Below are 16683 nucleotides of genomic sequence, written 5' to 3'. Positions count from 1 at the left end.
TGTTTTGCCCTGGTGAAAGGGATCTTGACTTACATCATGAACTAAGGTTATGCGTTTTAATTCAACAGATACGAGAGTGTTGCTTGGTCATTTTAATAATGTTACTTTCTGATCTATGGCGGATTGGTAGACTTTTTTTTTTTTGGTTACAGAAGTTTGAAAATGGGTATCGTTTATGAAAAACAACCATGTATGGAAAATCTGTATTTGTATACGTATATGGAGAGTATAATTATTTTTTCCTTATATTTTTTTGGTGAGAAATTGAGGAGAAATTGAGGAGATATTGATTTCAATGGGAGATATTAGATACAATTTGAATTGGGTTCAAATTGCACTTTATGTATAAGTTATGGGGTTAAATTACTCTAATTAAAAGTTATGGGGGTCGATTTCACAATTGCTAAGAGTTATGGGGGTCAATCACCACTTCTTCCATTTAATAATGGACAACGCTAGTAACCCCTCCAAATGCCACTTTGGAGTATCAGCAGGCAAGTTCTTAGGCCACATGGTGTCAAAGAGAGGAATCGAGGCTAGTCCAGAACAAATAAAGGCCATCCTGGAGCTAGAGTCACCTAAGTCAGTCAAAGATATCCATAAATTGACAGGAAGAGTTGTAGCCCTGAACAGATTCATATCTAGGTCATCTGAGAGATGCAAATAATTTTACAACCTACTCAGGAAGAAAAAATCACTCCAGTGGACGACTGAACATGATAGCCTTCCAGGACTTAAAGTCTTACATGTCCTCCTCACCATTGTTCGCCCAGCTAAGCAAAGGAGAACCCCTGACATTCTACCTGTCAGTCACTGAAACAGCGGTAAATGGAGTCCTGGTCAAAGAGATTGAAGGTCAACAACACCTTGTCTATTATGTAAGTAAAAGTCTCTTGGATGCAGAAATTGGGTATGAGTTACTTGAAAAATAAGTACTTGCATTAATCGTATCATGCGCAAAGCTCATACCCTACTTTGAGAGTCACCCAATAATAGTCCGGACTACCTAACAAATATGTCCTGAAAAAGCTTGAGTTATCAGGAAGAATGGCAAAATGGTCAGTCCAACTTAGCACCTATGATATCACCTTTGTAACCTAGGACAACAATAAAATCCCAGGCTTAGCAGACTTTGTGGCTGATTTCAGTCCCAACCTGTAACCCGGCCTGAAAAAAGAGGTCAACAGACTAGACACCCAAAAATCAGACCAGGACTGGGTCTTGCACATTGATGGGGCAACCAATAACAGGGGAACTGGCCTGGGGTTAGTACTAAAATCTCCACAGGGGGATATAATAGCCTAGGCTATCATTTGTGAGTTTAAAGCAACAAACAATGAGGCTGAATATGAAGCTCTAATAATTGGACTCAGGGTATGTATAGATCTTGGCGTGCAAAATCTCAAGGTAAAAACTATTTCGCTTTTAATTTCGAATCAAGTCAAAGGAACCTATGCCGCAAAGGATTCAAAAATGATTTTATATTTGGAATATGTTAAAAACCTTTGCTCAAAGTTCAAATCATTTGACATTAATCAGATACCAAGAGACTTAGACACCCAGGCTGATGCCCTAGCCAGCCTAGGATCAAATTCCAGCCCTACTATATTTAACAAGATACCCATTGTTCACTTGCTTGAACTGGCCATTATTATCCTTGATCAGACTTGTCCCATCATTGAAGACATAAATTCCTGGACCAAACCATACTATGATTGGTTCCTGCAGGAGATATTACCCCAGGACAGGCATGAAGCAAGAGCCCTTAAGTTTAAAGCTTCCACCTATACTATCATCAATAACACGTTGTTTAAAAAGTCTCAGGCTGGACCTTACCTGCGATGCGTGGAACCACACGAGGCCAAACAAGTCATTGCGGACATACATGACGGATATTGTGGAAATCATAAAGGAGGCAGGAGCCTGGCAAGCAAAGTCCTAAGGGCAGGCTATTTTTGGTCAACTCTGAGGGTCGATTGTCTGGCATACAACTCGAAATGTGAGGCATGCCAGCTTCACTCTCCGTTCATTCACCAGCCGTCTGAACTTCTACATTCCATCTCAGCCCCTTGGCCATTCATGAAATTGGGGATGGACATTATATGTAAGTTACCACAAGCCCCTGGGCAGAAAGTTTATATGTTTGCTATGACTGACTACTTTTCCAAGTGGATAGAAGTTGATTCATACAGCTGGCAAGTCAAAGAGATTGATGTCATATCATTTATCAAGATAAATATCATATGTCGCTATGGCATCCCCTCAGAAATAGTTTGTGACAACGACACATAATTCGTGGGAAAGAAAACAATCACCTTATGTGCACAATAGAACTCAACCTGGTGACCTCCACACCAGGCCATCCAAAACCAAAACGGTCGGCCCGAGTCCAGCAACAAAATAGTGATCAGTTTCCTGAAAAAGAAGCTAAAGCGAAGAAAATGCAGATAGGATTAAGAACTCCCTATAGTCTTCTAGGCTGACAAGACTACACCTAAAACATCAATTGGCGAGACACCCACTCCCAGGTCTACGGCTGTGAGGCAATAACTCTAGCAAAAATTCATGTGCCTACCTCCATATTTAGGCTGAATACTATCGTGGAAAACAAGCCGTTAATGCAAGACAGCCTGGTATTGGCTGAAGAACTAAGAGATGCAGTCAGAATCAGAATAGCATCCTATCAACAAACAGTAGATAGAAGCTACAACAAGAATGTTCATATATTCAGAGAAGGGGACCTAGTCATACGAATAGTTTTTCCAAATACAGATGATAAGACTGCAGGGAAACTTGCCCCTGTATGGAAAGGGCCTTACCTGATCGATTCAATAGTAGGTCAGGGAGCTTACGGACTTCAGACCCTGGATGGAAACATGATTCCTAGATCCTGGAATGTCATCTACTTAAAACTATTTCTTGTATATAATTCTTTTTATTTTGCCCAAATCTTGTCTTGGGCCCAGAATTACCCTGCCTGATCAGATATGAATCAGGCAATACCCAAAGCTTTTTTTGGGGACATTTAAGTTAATATTAATCTCAATTTCCATCATAAAAACCTCATAGCTTCCAAACACTCAGAAGGTGACTTGTTGTAAGCCCCCCCATCCAAATATTGGTTGCTCTACATTTGCTGAAAACTTTTAGACATTTGATCTGATCACTAACTTGACTTTTAATCCATTTAGAAAGCAATTCATGCCTAATTAACAAGCTTTCTAGTCAACACTTGTTTCTTCATTCCCATATGAGGTACATCAGACTGCATAAAATTGCAGCAATCACCTGCTTCTGCAATAACGAGCGCCTTCTTAGTCTGAGCCTTCATGAAATCATGTTCTGCTTTGGTATCTGAATCATCACCCAATTAGAAATCATACATAAGCATTGACAGCTATATACACATTCGAAGAAGAGATGTTGATGACTCTCCTTCTGCATCCCACATAAGTAACAAAGATTACCGGAAATCATTTGCATTCTAACCAGTCTATCTTGAGTGAGCAGCCTTTGCTAGGCAACAAGCCATCCAAAGAAAATATGCTTAAGTAACATCAGCTTATTTCTCACCTAAGGAAACCAGGTGACAGACAATACCCAAAGCTAAGGCTACCAAATATTTTTCTTACCTGGCATGCTTCTACGTGTAACTGTCATGAATAAAATGATCCATTTTTCGATTCTATGTGATTTCCTGCTACTTGAAATTGCCTGATGTTATCATAACCTGAATTTCCTGATCAGTCCTTCACGTTACATCTAAAATCATTATATCGAATCCTAAAAACTTATTTTACGCTTTTTTGCAATTATTTAGCATAATATACTTGCCTACTTAAACAAATATTCTGGATTAAGGGACCCCCCTCCCCCACCTAACCTGAACAGCATCCTAGAAATGATTCACAAATTATGACATAATAGAGATCACTAAATTTCAATATTTTGTCGCAGCTAAACTACATAAAAACCCGAGCTCAGTATAAAAGACAAGTAAGATGGTGAAAAAATTCCGGACTACTTTTCATAAGCCCTCCTGACAGGTTGAGGGCTATAAGCTCTACTGACAGACAACTTCTCATCCTTCCCAAAAAGCCCTCCAGACAGGCTAATGGCCACGAGCCTCTAAACAAGTTGAGGGCCATAAGCCCTCATAACAGGTGTTTTGTCCATATTTTACGCAAGGCTGGAAATATGACCAGGGTAGAATAGTATGGGGTTAACTAGTATTATCCTATTTTGATGTTATCATGATCGTACCTAGGCATGGTTGATTGTAATATAAGTAGAAACGAATGTAAATGTAATAAACAATATAAGAAAACATGACACAATGATTTATACGTGGAAAACCCTTTAATGGGAAAAAACCACGGGCACTAAGCCATGAGAGGATTTCACTATGTAATTGGGAGAATATAAATATGATGATGACAATGTTTGTATTTCTCTAAGTGTTGTGTGGCTTGTAATATTATAGAGCGTAAGTTGTGTACGTTGAAGTGTGTCTTCCCCCTCCAAATGATCTTCAAATGCTCCTTATATAGGCAGGCTGAATGGCTGCCAAATCTTTGTACTTAATGCTGAATATTCCTCCTTAATTGCTGTCTTTATTGCGCATTAATGCCTATTAATGCTCCTTATTTATGACCAAATCTTCCTCTTAATGACCATATTTATGTTGTAGAAATCTTATATAATTATCCATGACTTGGTCAAATGTTGACCTTACACTTGACCGTTGTCCTCTCCGGCCTGGCGCCTGTCTCCTGATACCCTGATAGCCTGACGTCCTGACACCCTGATTATCAGGCCAGGGTTGAACTTGATCCTGAAGATGACGCGGGAGTCTAGGCTCATCGGCTGGTGCCAAACTTGGACTACTCTGACGAACCTGCCCTGATCGTCAGGCCAGGGTAGAATTCCATCCTGTCAGTAGTGCGAAATTCCAGGCCCAACAATTGCCCCTTATCTCCTTATTATCGCTGGGTCAGGCCAGAAATAAGGAGATAACCTTCTCTTTTCATCTTTAGACGACTTCTCCAGGACGATTCAGCGTCGTTCATCATTAAGAAAACGGCTAGTTGTAGTAAATCCCAATCTTTACCGTCTATAAATAATTTCTTCACTTCATGCTTTACTACCCATCAAAACTTGATCAATCCCTCTGTAATTCTCCCAATCTTTGTTCGATCTTTTATCTTCAACCTTCGTCTATTTTCCCAGAAATTAACATAAAATCTAACTGTGGCTGTAAAAAGAAAATCAACCGGAGTTGATGTTGCTCCTGGCACACCTTTCGTCACAAACCCTGAAAATAATCCTGAATCTTCTGGAAATCAACCCATCACATTTGGAGATGCATCCCCTGCTCTAGCTGTTGATAATGTCATCATCTTCTACAAAAAAATGAACCAATGAAGGTTCTTGATGAACAACACTTTTTCCTCAATCGTTTCAAACCTGAGTTTGAGAAAATTTTGAAGGATGAAGGGATCATTCCTGCTGATCCTGGCGTATGGACTCCTGAAAATTCTCCCATTTGGGTGGACTGGTTATATGTATCAGGGCCAACTTGGTTGGGCCTGTCCTGGCGTATCTTAATTTCGTTGCATGCGTTGGTGGTGACTACCCTTCAATTTTTTGTTTGTCCTGCACAAATTCTGTTAGTACAAAGGAAAGCAGGAAAGTTCACAGGTGGTTGGCTTGTCTTCAGTACTGGAGATGATCTTGATAAGCTAATTGATCTGACTGATGCCCCTGCCATTCCTACTTGGTATATTCAGTATGTTACCCTGTACATATGATTCAGTCATGTAGCCTACATAGAGTTGACCTGGCTTATCTTTGCCCCACCATATGAATCAATAATGTTTGCTTTTTTATCAAGTGTATTCGCGGAGTGTTTGAGTCAATGTTTATTGCTGCGACAAGGCAGGGTAAGAGAAGGATTATATTGAAAAAGTAATCTGAGCCGATGAAGGCTAGTATGTTTCATGAGATAGAGGATTTAAGGTGCTCGGTCAAGCGAGGAATAAGTTCTGATTGGTGTTAGTATCTAGCCCTGACAAGAGGGATGTCATTCGCAGAAATGTCAAACAGTGGTATTTTGTCCAACCAAGGAGAATGTCCTTGGTAGAATCATTAATCATTTTGAACATTTGCTCAGGTGGAATGTCCATGTAAAGATAATTTCACATTTCGTTGGTCCTAGTCAGGGAGGTTATCCCTGATAGAAGGGATATACATTTTGCTACCTTTGCCCCAGAGGGTAAGGGTTTTATTAATGATATAAAGTACGCTTTTCAGGTTTACTTTGTTCAATCCTGTCATTCTTTTCAAACCTGTTAACCTGTTTTCTCCAAACCTGTTAACCTGTTAGATTTTTGAACCCGTGAACTTTGTTTTTCCAATCCTGAGGACCTGTCACAATATTTACTTTGTTAACCTGTAGGACATTTTTGAACTTATCCTGTCATTTGAGCGATCATGAGTAATTCAACCATGTATGGTTTTTGCCATAGTGGTTGAAGGGGTGGGAAATCCGGCCTATCAGGAGGGCTTATGTCCCCTGCCTGGCTGGAGGGCTTGGTATTCGGCCTGTCAAGAGGGCATTTAGACTGATGGTCGGGATAAAACACCCTTGTACCTGTCTTGCTACGTCCAGCCGGTTGTAATCCGTGGCGATAACCTAGTCAGTCGAGCAATTATTTCATGCCGATTGGTCCCGACTTTTTATCGTATCTGGTGGTGGTTACCAACTCGTTAGGCACAGTTAAGTGCAAAATTTTTGTTTCAGGAATGTATAGTAGAGTAGCCCTCAATCCTGAATATTTATGCGTATAAACATTTATAATGTATAATTGTTTAGGATTCAAGTAAAACAAATTTGGCTAGAAATCCAGCATGTGAAACGCAAACAAGTAGGCAAGAAAAGAATGCACATTGTCACGTAACATGTCAGGAAAGGCACGACATAGCACACATTCAGATGAATAAGTTTGGAATTTTTACCTGGAATACGCAAGGCAGAAATTACCATAAGTATGATTGTGCTTTTAGGTGGATGATATTCCAAGATATTGGAATCATGTTTCCTTGTAGTGTTTGTAGCATGTAAGATTCTTCAATCTGTTATGGTCAGGCTGATATTTGCTTCAAAGATATTTGAACCATATTTACATGGATTTCGGCAGGGGTGGCTTCTTTACAACCATAAACCAATGAATAAGGAGTTTGGCCAGGCCGGCAAATTTTTTTTTTTTTTTTTTTTTTTACGACCACCTTTTCATTTAATTCAGCTTGACCATTTGCTTTAGGTTAGCTATGCCCCACTTCACAAATGGCTAGGGTGTAGAGATTGAATGTAATGACGTAGACGGTTGATGAATAGTCGTAGCATGCTTATGGCAGGCTTCACATTTCATGCTGTAGTCCAGGCAGTCAGCCCTCAGGGTTGGCCAATATAGCCAGTCTTGAGAGCTTAGCTTTGCTTCATGTGGAACGAGAAATCTCAAGTATGATCTGACCTGAAATCTTTTGAACAAATTATCATTGATGATAAAATAGGTAGAAGCTCTAATTCTAAATGCTTTAGCCATATGCCTGGCCTGAGGTAGTATATCTTCGCAAGAACCAATCATAATAAGGCTTAATCTATGAATCATTGTCAGTATTGACAGGGTTCACCTATTCAGGCCTGCTGATGGCAGGTTCAAGTAAATGCACAATAGGTACCTTTTTTTTTTTTTTTTTTTTTTTTAGAAACTTACTAATTTAGGCCTGACAGAATCAGGGGAGTGAGATCTTATTATGACATGCATGTCAGGGTACTCATACCTGATCTATTTCCATGCCGGATGATGCTACACATGTGCCCCTAACTGGGTACTGTAATTGCTGGGTGAGAAACTTACCTGACTCGGAAGGCTTTAAGGTTTCAAAATAACAATCCAGGGCTGATTTTTGTTCAGGCCAGAATCCAGCCCGTCAGTTTGGATGTCCCTGACTGGTTTTGGTAATTGGAACTCCAGTATTGCTTTAATCCGTTCAGGGTTGACTGTTATGTGTCCTTTGGTCACCGTGTAACTCATAAACTTACCGCATGTCACATAAAGTTGCACTTTGCAGGACCGAAATATCTTACAAGGATATCACAAGTAGCTTATAAATGATACACATGAATTATAAATCACAATCATGTTAACTAGCAGACCATGATAGATTATGTCTCCAAACGTTCATGTTGTATAATGTGTGTAACATTAAAAATTCTATTGATCAAAGGTTCTAAAATCATGCCAGACATGCTTGATATATAGTAAGGAAAAGTTAACGAGTAATCACGTAAGGATTCATAACAGTAGTATGATAATAGATCTAAGCATATCAGGACAGGCTAGTCATGACAGGTTAATTCATCCTTCAAAAAGTCAGTCAGGCCAGGCTAAGCTTGACTAACCCTGGCATATCAGGGCAGCCCAAAAACTATCATATGTAACATGGTCACTTAAAAAGTATTTGATTCGTATCTACCTTGGAATATGTACTATGATGACATATTTATTTAAAAGTTATGCGAAGGATACGACTTACCTGTGTGGGAATATTACTTAATACCTTTAATGATTCATGCGCTATGGCGGTAGAAGGACTGACCTGTCCTGACCAAATCTTACAAATAATCAGGCTAGCATTCTCTACCTTGAAAGGGCTAACCTGTCCTGATCAGATCTTAGGAATAATCTGGCTTTGGTATAGCCGTTCAGGGTTGAACTGAATATTCAGGCTTGAAATGATGATCAGGCCTGCACTGATACTATTCATAACTGACTTGGAAGCCTACTCCGGTCAGGACTAAGTTTTCCACCCAGGCTCGAATTCTTTGAAGTTTAAGGTTACATTTCCTAAAAACATCAAATTATTATAATTAGGAAAATTCACCGTAGAATAAAAGCAAGTACCAAAATTTTAAGAAATATTGTTAACATTTTGCAAAAATTGTATTAGATTTTAGGAAAAACTTATCTTTGAATTTCTTTTGTGACAAATATGCCCTTGAATTCTCCTTAGGCAACACCGGAGGTTGTAACACTTATGATCGTTGGAAGGACTTTTGACTGGTTTTAGTAATATTTCTCTTGGATCTAGCATTTTTTCGTTCCAAACGAGAGATATAAAAAACCATCGTACCAATTTTTCTCAAGGCTCTCAAACTTGTGACAAGAAAAAAATCTTGCGAACATTTTTGTAGGATTAATAAACTAGTTTTCCCACAGACGGCGCCAATTGTTTTGTCCATATTTTATGCAAGGCTGGAAATATGACCAGGGTAGAATAGTATGGGGGTTAACTAGTATTATCCTATTTTGATGTTATCATGATCGTACCTAGGCATGGTTGATTGTAATATAAGTAGAAACGAATGTAAATGTAATAAACAATATAAGAAAACATGACACAATGATTTATACGTGGAAAACCCTTTAATGGGAAAAAACCACGGGCACCAAGCCAGGAGAGGATTTCACTATGTAATTGGGAGAATTTAAATATGATGATGACAATGTTTGTATTTCTCTAAGTGTTGTGTGGCTTGTAATATTGTAGAGCGTAAGTTATGTACGTTGAAGTGTGTCTTCCCCCTCCAAATGATCTTCAAATGCTCCTTATATAGGCAGGCTGAATGGCTGCCAAATCTTTGTACTTAATGCTGAATATTCCTCCTTAATTGCTGTCTTTATTGCACATTAATGCCTATTAATGCTCCTTATTTATGACCAAATCTTCCTCTTAATGACCATATTTATGTTGTAGAAATCTTATATAATTATCCATGACTTGGTCAAATGTTGACCTTACACTTGACCGTTGTCCTCTCCGGCCTGGCACCTGATACCCTGATAGCCTGACGTCCTGACACCCTGATTGTCAGGCCAGGGTTGAACTTGATCCTGAAGATGACGCGGGAGTCTAGGCTCATCGGCTGGTGCCAAACTTGGACTACCCTGACGGACCTGCCCTGATCGTCAGGCCAGGGTAGAATTCCATCCTGTCAGTAGTGCGAAATTCCAGGCCCAACAACAGGCATCATGTTCACAAATACTAATTGCATATCAGGTACAAAAGAAGAAAGATTAAAGTAACCTGCTTCAAGTTGCATATTCACTCACAACACGTGAAAACCAAAAGTAAAGTTTATCCAGGGAACATCCCACCCTAAATGGGCCAAAAACCCATCAAAATACGCAAAGTTTATCCAGGGAACATCCCCCCTGGTTGGGCCAAAACTTGTCCAAGCAAATTTTTAACCTGCCTTAAAGGCAGTAACAGAGTCAATCCCCTCGTCAGCCGTCTCTTCCTCATCATCATCATCATCATCATCAGCTCCATCTTCGCCAGAGTCACCCTTGTCCTTAGACGGAGGAGAGTCAACCTCATTATCAGTATGAAGTTTGTGAAGATCAGGGTAGGCGGCATTAAGATCAACCATCTCCTGCTCAGGGTTCCAATATGGCATGACTTCAACAGGCTTCTTCATAGCATCGGCCCGACCTTTGCCAAAGAAGTACAGGGCAGCATCCTTGGACCGTGTCCCTCTCAACAGCCAGCTCTTCATTTGCTTTCAAAATCTCCCGTATAACCTACTTCTCAACTTTAATCTCATCATCGACGATAGCAAGCTTCGCTTGAGTAGAATTCACTGCATTTGGAGCAGACCCTAGCTTGGATACTTCAACTATCAATTTGGCTTTGCCTGCCTCATTCTCCTTCTTCAGGACCTTATTCTCCTCCTTCAACGCTTCTATATCAGTCTTCAGGACCTCAACAACCTTCTTCAATTTCTGCACCCCCAGTCCAGGACGTTATTCTTGTATTAGAAGACTTCAATTCACACGCACTCCTTAACATGTCATTTACATTCTGCATAGAATCATGAGCAAGTAAGAAAGAGCAGGATTAAAGTTAAAGACAGAATGAGAGGCTGGGAAGAAAAAGCTATACCCCCCTACAGCATGGCAGCCAGGTTAACAACACAGTCCTAGGAATAGTACAACCTACCCTTTAAGATCTATATTTCCAAATATTTGAAGGTAAACGTGCTACGGAAGAAGGTGTTGTGGTTCCAAGTATGGATCCTTCAAGTGTGAATGTAGTAAATGTAGAAGTTGGTGATCTTAATGAAGTGGATGATGAAAATGATGCTTACATAGAGTACACTCAATATTCCTCTGTGTTACAAGGTTTAGGAGATTTCGATGGCCAAGAACAATAGTTTAAAAATACTTTTTTAAAGGAAGTTTTATCGGGTACTCATGCATCATAGAAGAGAGAAGAGGTACTCCTATAGCTCTAAACTCCCTCAAAGCAATATTAAAAAAACTATAAAACCTACTAAAATGAAGCATCGAAGAAGACAATCAGCTGAATCAGCGATATTATCCGGTCAGATTTGCGATATGGTAAACATATGTAATCGTGCATTATAAATTTTGGAATATGATGTCAATACTCCTACTAATGGTGGTATTTAGGGTAGTCCAAACAATGCTGAAGTTGGATTGAAAGAATCTACCAACGCCTTCTGAAGGGATTTGGTGACCGTTAATGGCTGTAAGAGCCACGTCTTCAAGTGTCGTCAAAGCGAGGAGGCAGTCGTTGTCCTTAACATTTCTAAGGACAAGGTATATAATTACAACCATATATGCAATTAGTATTGCCACTACTAACAACCAAATAAATTAAATACTACACCTACCAGTTTCAGCTTGCCATTAAGGAGTTGTTTGAACACTGTACATGTGGTGAAATAAATATTGATTCTCATAATCACGCTACCTATGAACCATGTAATCGCTCACAACTACACTTATACAACTTAATCTTAGTACAAAGTGATACGACCTCTATAAATAAATATATATAGAAGAGTAATTGACCAACATAATGCAAGATAAATAAAGTAAATACCAATAAAAGAAGGATGAGTACAAAAGATAGTTGAAATGACAAAATCATATGCAATACAAGTTCTTACAAAAGCTAAGTTGACTCTAAAAAGTATAAAAGAAAAAAAAAACTTAAATTCATAAGACAACAGGAGCAATAATAATAAGTTGCCATGCTCCTGCGGAACGCCCAATAATTGCAACCACCAAACTTGACACTATAGCCAGATATCTGGTTAGCATGTTCATTATCCGTGATTCTATGTTCAAATTTAAAAAGCACTGCATTTTATATTGAAATTCATATCAATTGTTGGAATTTTTCAGAGAACATTATAGACAACTAGTACTACATAACCAAGTATAGGAAAGTTGACGAACTTTTATAATGTTTTGACTAGCTTATGTCCGTGTAATAGTTGAGCTCTATCCAAACATAAATATTAACTAAAAAATAAATATATCATACTGACATGAGAATGATGTCATCATTTTTAATTAAGAAAAGTTAAGATTTTTTATTCTCAATTTGTTCCAAGTTATGGCTACACTTAAATTTTGACTTTTTTTTTCCTGAAATTAATTACTTTCAAAATATAATATAGTATTATGTTATATTATGTTATATTATGTTATATTATATTATATTATATTATATTATGATCTTTTTACATAATATAACTCTGTATACATTTATGAATTTTATATATTTATTATTACTCTGTATAAAGCATTATGAATTTCTTATATTTATGTTTTTATTTAAATTCCCGATTTTCAAATTATATATATAGTATTTACACAACAAGCTAACAAAGAACGCTAAGTCCATTGTACATAGCATTGGTATATCAATCTTATCATTACTTATTAAAAAAATATATAACACATAATATTAACATAAAACAAGTTGAAGAGTTACCGGTGGTCGATAATGTAAAATCTTCCAATGAGGTTGCAGTTCATAGTATTCTGGAGAGTAGACTTGAAATGAACTCACTCTTTAGTTTTGTAGAAGTGTAATGGTCATAGTTGTTAATTAATAGTTGCGCTTCCTCCATGTCTCCTCGCTTGCATGCATATATGAACAATTAGTTACTATATTTAATGGAACTTCCCATTAATAGTTGCGCTTCATCCATGTCCCTGTTTCATTTGCAGTAGAGTAGAGGAGAATTTGGACCATCTTTTCTTTTCTTGCGTTTATAGCAGGAAAGTGATTGGAGAAATTGAGAATTGGATTCGGGTACCACTTCCAAGGCAAGGTCTATCAGATTGGAGAGCTCGAGGGACTGGGACGAAGCTTAAGCAAGGGATTGTGAATGCGATTCTCAATGCGACTATATACCACATTTGGAGACAAAGGAATCTGAGTAAGTTTGAGCTCAAACTGAATCGCCCAGAGAAAGTAGCCCAGAATATCAAAACTGAGATGAGAGCAAGGATCTCGAGTGTGATAAAGGGAGTGATTGATGACTGTGATCGGGGCTGGTTGAGGCAGATGCAAATTGAGATCTAGGTCTTGAGAGAAGGAAGATGAAGATGGAATGAGGGGTGGTTGTCTGTTGTAGCGTCGATTTGATTTGTTGCCCCAAATTTTGTATCTTGTTTTGTTGTCTAAAAATTGAGATAGGTTTTTATGTTGGGCCGTTAGATAAAAGGCTAACTTGGTGGTGGGTTGTTATGTCACCGAAATTGTAATGTTTTATTCTTTAATATATTTTACTTACATTTTACCCAAAAAAACTAAGGCTCTGTTTGGAATGCTTTTTCAGGTACCTATTTTGACAAAAGTAACTTTTTTTGTCAAAAATTTCAGGTAGCTTATTCATTCGACAATAGCTTATTTGCCAAAATGAGAAGGTAGCATTTTAGATTTAAGGTACCTATTTTTATTTTACTTATCCTTTTATGCCTTCAATTATTTTGGAAATAAGAAAACTCACAGCCGTTTCATCTACCATTGAAAATTTACTGTATTATTTATATCTTGATATCAAATAAGAAAACACATTCAAGAGTTTCACAACAGCGCATCCTCTTCAACGTCGAGCCTCGATTTGCTTCTACGGACTACGATAAAGGTAATTTAATTTGTTTCCTTTTGTATTAATTTAACTTCTTTGTTTTTTTATTAATTTACCTTTTTTTTATCATCAGATTGGCTTCATAAATTATCTAGTTATTAATATTATTGGTCGGCAGGTTGTTTATTCAATTTGAATCCGGTTTTTTTTGGATAATGATGACGAAAGAAAAGTTGTGTAGATGATAGGTAGGTTTTGTCATAAAGTTACAGCATATTCATATTCTCTTTGTTAGATGTCCATTTTCAGGTCGTTAAGGCGGAATATTGTCGATGCCAAAAACCTTCCATAGATCAAGTTGAATCATGTTGCTCTGATCGTTTTCTAATATAATTATGAGTAGTAGTTTGTGGGTGGCATAATGTTGGTTATTAGTGTAAAGAGGCATTGCCAGGCTACCTCGAGTTAGGCATTGACGTACTGTCTTTGCATAAAAATGCAGTGTTGGGGTTTAGGCTGCTTTCGGGTGATTTTAGAAGCGCGATCTAGTACTGCAATGTTATTTAATAATGATGTAGTAATAAATAAGGATCTAGTATTAGCTATTAAGGAATTTGATTTTGTCGTCGTCATTGAATAAATGTGAATGAACTGAAGTTTTACTTATTTAACTTTTTTGTTATACAGTTTTAATGATTTTTTCGATTTGATGATAATCCTGTTTGATTTCGTTAATGTCAGTCGAATAATTAATATTTTTAGGGGTTTAATTTTTTCGCTCTAGTTGTCGAGTAACAGTAAATGAATTGAAGTTTTGGTTTTGATCGTATTAACGATATAATTATGATTCGTTAATAAAGGATGTTTTATAATTTGTTGAATATACGTTGTCACTGTCAATTGCCTTAAATATTAGTGATTTTTTATTTTTATCGGATTTTAGTATTTTTTCGAGTCTGGTAATGAATCTTGCAAGTTTAAAATTAGTGTAAAGAGGCGTTGCCAGGCTACTGCGAGTAGGGCGTTGACGTACTGTCTCTGCATAAAATTGCAGTGCTGGGGTTCAGGCTGCTTCCGGTGATTTTAGAGGTGTGATCTAGTATAGTTTATTTGTGATGGAGAGTGGTTGTTGGCCATCTAGGATGAGCGTGGTTAGAGTGAGTCGATGTCTTAGCTTAAGCATAAGTCGTGAATCGTCGTTGTAGTAGTGGTGGGTGCTTATTAGTATGGGCTGCATAATAATAACGAATAGTAGTAGTATCGAAGTTGCATAATAAACAATAGTAATAGTACAACTTTGTTAGTTGTTTGTTATTTTTACATTATTGTTAGTTTAGTTGTACTAATAAATTGGTTCATTTTTTACGGTTAAGATGGAATCAGGTAAAGAAAAAAATGATGGAAATTATAGATGGACGGATAAAGATGTGACTGTCTTATGTGAATTTTATATTAATTACATTCTAGAAAAGGCGTGGATAAGCATTCAGATGATATGAGATCCACAAAGAGGTTGAGGGGAAAACGGACAAAAGTATCAATTTAAAAGTATGAAAAATAAATTTGATTTATTGAGAACAGATTGGCACCTTTGAAAATTTTTAAAGAACGGGGATATTGGACTTGGGTGGGATCCTGTTTCAAGAAGAATAAGTGCTTCTGAAAATTGGTGAAAGAATAAAATTGTGGTTAGTTTGTGTTTAATATTATATCACGGTTTTGAAAGTTATTTATGATAATATTATAGTTGTAAGTGTGTATCATTTTTTCAGGCTAAACCAGACACGAAAAAGTTCAAAAATAAACCACTGCATCCTACCCTTTAAGATCTATATTTCCAAATATTTGAAGGTAAACGTGATACGGAAGAAAGTGTTCTGGCTCCAAGTATGGATCCTTCAAGTGTGAATGTAGTAATTTAGAAGGTGGTGATCTAAATGAATTGGATGATGAAGATGATGCCTACGTAGAGTACACTCAATATTCACCTGTCTTACAAGGTTTAAGAGGTTTAGAGGGCCAAGAACAATCCTTTTACAACAATTTATTTTAGAAAGTTTCATTAGGTACTCAAGAATCATGTATGAGAGAAAAAGCACTCCTGGTAGTTCTAAACTCCCTCAAAGCAATATTAAAAAGATTATAAATTCTACTCAAATGAAGCATCGAAGGAGACAATCAGCTGGATCAGCGATATTATCAGTCAGATTGGTGATATGGTAAACACATGTAATCATGCATTAGAATTTTTTGAATAAGATGTCAATCCTCCTACTAATGGTGGTATCCAGGGTAGTCCTATCAATGCTGAAGTTGGATTCAAAGATTCTAATATAGGTATGACTATGGATGTTGTTAATCGAATGGTAAGCGAATGTTGGTTAATGAAGGGTAGTCTATTGTGGTGCTTTTTTTATCCATGTGCTTTAGAATAGTGTGAGAATTGACTATTTTTGAAGATGGGGGATGATAACAGTGAATGGCTTGGTTAGAATTCATGCACCATAGAGAAAAATAAATTCCTCGACGATTTTTCATTTTTTTAGAAAGCACTCGTATTTAGATGTGTTTTATAACTACTACCCAAATTTATTGTATCGTATCGAATTTTTAATTTGTTGCTTTATTTGGATGAACAATTATATTATGAATAAGGAAGGTTGGCTTTTAATTTGTAGCGGGTTATATTTTTATCCAATTATGTA

General features: G+C 37.4%; 1 long non-coding RNA gene across 1 annotated transcript; it reads left to right on the top strand.

The window, feature by feature from the left end:
- The first annotated feature begins 13768 nt into the window (after window positions 1-13768).
- On the top strand, window positions 13769-16649 carry LOC141595714 (uncharacterized). The gene is made up of 2 exons (XR_012522288.1): window positions 13769-14035; window positions 15751-16649. It is a non-coding gene; the product is annotated as an uncharacterized LOC141595714 (long non-coding RNA).
- Window positions 16650-16683: the final 34 nt, after the last annotated feature.

The sequence above is a fragment of the Silene latifolia genome, chromosome 8 (assembly GCF_048544455.1).
Source record: "Silene latifolia isolate original U9 population chromosome 8, ASM4854445v1, whole genome shotgun sequence".
In the NCBI taxonomy this organism is placed as follows: Eukaryota; Viridiplantae; Streptophyta; class Magnoliopsida; order Caryophyllales; family Caryophyllaceae; genus Silene; species Silene latifolia.
Note: the sequence above shows the minus strand (reverse complement) of the source record. Positions and strands in the feature narration are given on the sequence as shown.